The sequence below is a fragment of the Clupea harengus genome, unplaced genomic scaffold (assembly GCF_900700415.2).
Source record: "Clupea harengus unplaced genomic scaffold, Ch_v2.0.2, whole genome shotgun sequence".
NCBI lineage: Eukaryota > Metazoa > Chordata > Actinopteri > Clupeiformes > Clupeidae > Clupea > Clupea harengus.
The window spans coordinates 113,473-117,766 of record NW_024879576.1 but is presented as its reverse complement, the minus strand read 5'-3'; positions in this window follow the sequence as shown (position 1 = coordinate 117,766).

Sequence of the window (4,294 nt, the reverse complement as noted above, 5' to 3'; positions counted from 1 at the left end):
AACCTTTCTTCTCCAAGCGGAGTCTGCAGCCGGCTCGCTTGCCCCTCGCTCTGCTGCGGGGGAGTAGCCTCCATGGGCGAGCTCTCGTGTGTTTGTTTGGGCTACGATCCGTAGAGTTAGTAAGGATATCCGAATGAAAACCCTGAAGATCAGGGTGGCAACTACGGGATAAAGTTGCTCTGATGTTTAGTAGTTCATTTCGTGTGTATGGGATTCTCATAGTGAAACCGAACACAGAACATAAAAACAAAACAGACAAACTATCTCCTGCACGAGATCTCCACGGCCGCTACACAAGCGCCGAATCATCATGTAGTACCACCCTTGTGTGTGTGTGTGTGTGTGTGTGTGTGTGTAACTCTCTCACATCCTTAACAAAATCCCTAGAGTTAGTATATCACAGACTCTTTTGTGTGTGTGTATGTGTGTGTGTCTGTGTGTATGTGTGTGTCTGTGTGTATGTGTGTGTGTCTGTGTGTGTGTGTGTGTGTGTGTGTGAGTGTGTGTGTGTTTGTGTGTTTGTGTGTGTGTAACTCTCTCACATCCTTAACTAAATGCATAGAGTTAGTATATCACAGACTCTATTGTGTGTGTGTATGTGTGTGTGTGTGAGTGTCTGTGTGTGTGTGTGTGTGTGTGTGTGTGTGTGTGTGTGTGTGTGTGTGTGTGTGTGAGGGACTCTCTCTCACATTCTAAATGTTACACTGCCCTCTTCTGGATAAAAGAATGAACTGTTTAAAAAAAAAAAAAATGTTGTGATTATGGGAGGACTCTAGTAAACTTTCCCAGCTAAATACCTAGTGTGTGTGTGTGTGTGTGTGTGTGTGTGTGTGTGTATTTATGTGTATGCGTGTGTGTGTGTGTGAGTGTGTGTATTTGTGTGTGAGCGTGTGTGTGTGCGCGTGCTCAGTCCTGACTTGTACCCAATAGAGAATGTGTGGCGCATTTTGAAACACAAGACCCCTTATCGTTGGACACCTTAAGACTAGTTTGAAGGAAGAATGTCACAAAGTTACACCTGAAACGCTTCATCACTTGGTGTCTTCAGTCCCTAAACATCTTTAGTGTTGTGAAAAGGAATGACAACATTACAAAGTGTTAAATTATTTACTGTCCCAACTTTCTTTGAAGCACGTTGCAAGAATCGAAATTGAATTAAGTGTTTATTCAGAAAAAAACACTAAAATGCATGAGGTAAAACATCAAATAACTGAAGACTTTTAATCATTTACTGAATTCAAGCAGTTCATCTAGTAACTGAAGACTTTTAATCATTAACTGAATTCAAGTGGTTCTGCAGTTCTTCTCTCAAAGTTCAAGACAATTGTATTAACACACTTACATGAATATTTAAGTGCTCACTTAAAGAATAGTCGTGAATAGATCGGTTTTGTTCTGCCCAAATAAACACATAACATTCTCTCTCTCTCTCGAACACACACACACACACACAAACACACACACACACACACACACACAACTGGATTTGAGTGTCATTAAAGCATGATCGGTCAACCAGAGAGGCTGCATGGCTATGGTTACAGACAGAAATAGTTACAGAAATATTTTTTTGAGGCTGAGGAAATGATTGGACACAGACAATTTCAATTGTTATTAGCGCTTTAGAAATCAAATTGAATTGAGCACATGACACATTGGATCAAAACATAACATTTGGTGTTCATAACTTTAAATATGTTTGTTGCTCAGTGAAGTCATCCAGCACTGATCCAACTTCCAACTTCTAGCTCAGTTTAAACTCTGAGCATCCTTCAAGAGAAATATGGTGCTTAAAATGGCTAACCCTAACCCTAGGTCAGAGAGGTTTGGTAGGCACATTCACAAACCCGTACTATTTTTAAACATTTAAAATACTGTATTTGTTATCACTGTGATTCTGCTTTATGATGAAGCATTTTAAATACTGTATTTGTTAAAACTGTGATGCTGCTTCATGATGAAACATTTTAAATACTGTATTTGTTAACACTGTGATGCTGCTTTTATGTGAATCTCAACACTTGTGTCCCACCACCTCAGCTGTGTCAAACACGGCATTAATGGAATGCAGACTAAGAGGGAAAACCTTTAACTGCACCACGTCAAAACAGACATTTGATGACATCTGAGTGGTTCTGAATAATAAACATGTGTAGAGAACTAACCTACAGTGTTTTTATAGATTCATCTGTTGCTTGCTCTTGGTGTAAATACTCCAGTCCAAATGCTAATATAGGAGTTGATCAGTGACTAGCGAGCACACCTGCATTCACATCTGTATGGTTTCATACCCGTAGGACAGGAGCAGAGAAAGCAAGCCACATGGCAAACATCCCAATGCCCACAGCGCCTAGAAGAGCCCACTGAATGATGCCCCCTCTCCCTCTATCTCTCTCTCTCTCTCTCTTTCTCTCTCTCTCTCTCTCTCTCTCTCTCTCTCCACTGCCAGACTGGCGTGTAGACGGCCAACTTTCTGCTTCAGTGTTTCCAGTGGTGCACTGCTGCTGATGCCAGAGGCTGACCCTCCTACAGCAGAAGTGGCAACGTAATGGTCAACATTTCACTCCACGTCAACTCAACACAGCAAAACCACTGCCTTTAGTGGAGGTGCAAGCACCACCACCGATACTTGAAGCCGTCAGATAGCGTAGCTGACACTGCCCAGAATCGTTCAACTCCAATGGCCATGACTTATCACTCTTCCCATTACTGCTTACATTAAAAGCTATATGAGCCCACAAACCTACTGATAATTAAAATTGGGAACAGAAAACAAATCTAGTTTTTGAAAAGGATAAAGTCCTACTTCCTGTGCACTTTAACTGGGTATTGCCCTATCAGCTCTGCAAAGCTTTGCTGTACTTATCTTCATCTTGTGTAACTGACTTCAGCAGCCAATGAAAGACAGTAATTTGGATGGGCATGGGATACCCACCCCCCCCCCCCCCATCTTTGTTGTTGTTTTTGTTGTTAAGTATCAGTATGATGGTTGTAGTGCACCCTGTAGTATTATAATATTTAGTGTAGGTTGTTGGGTATGAGTACTTGTATGTGACAGTGAGAGGTTTGGCCACTGTGGGAAGTCCCCAACCAAAAGCACAAAGAATTTAACATTGCCTGTTTATGAATGAAAACTCCTGATGTCTTCCCTCACAAACTTTTACTCAGAAAAACCATGGAAATGATAGGGAGACCTTGAAACAATGGCCATGCACTGATCCTTGCTTATCATGTTCATAAAAATGAATTGTGTGTGTGTGTGTGTGTGTGTGTGTGTGTGTGTGTGTGTGTGTGTGTGTGTGTGTGTGTGTGTGTGTGTGTGTGTGTGTGTGTGTGCTTGAATAATATACACATTCTCTGTCATGGAGTGACCGCTTCACCTTTGAATCATGTCAATAAGAAATGTTTGACATGCACTTTCTATCATTGACCAGCAGATGGCGATGGGTTGTGGCCGTGTTTCTAACCAGCAGAGAGCAGCCTTGCACCATGATGGTCCCAATGTTGTAACCCAGAGGCAACAACACACACACACACAACATGCACAACACACAACCACATGAAAACTCACACACCCACAACCGCATGGAAACACAAACTCACACACACACAACCGCATGGAAACACACACTCAGACACACAGAAACACACACACACACACACACACACACATACACTCACACACACAACCACAAACATACACACACACAAACATACACACACACACAAACATACACTCACACACACAAACACACACATGACTGGAGAAAACCACACAAGTCACACACTCACACACACACACAAACATACACACACACACAAACATACACGCACACACACAGGACTGGAGAAAACCACACAAGTCACACACACACACAAACATGCAGGACTGGATAAAACCAAACAAGTCACATACTCACACAACCACATGAAAACTCACACACCCACAACCGCATGGAAACACACACTCACACACACACAACCGCATGGAAACACACACTCAGACACACAGAAACACACACACAACCACAAACATACACACACACAAACATACACACACACACAAACATACACTCACACACACAAACACACACATGACTGGAGAAAACCACACAAGTCACACACTCACACACACAAACATACACGCACACACACAGGACTGGAGAAAACCACACAAGTCACACACACACACAAACATGCAGGACTGGAGAAAACCAAACAAGTCACATACTCACACACATACTCACACACAACACAAACACAAGCAGGACTGGAGTAAACCACACAAGTCACA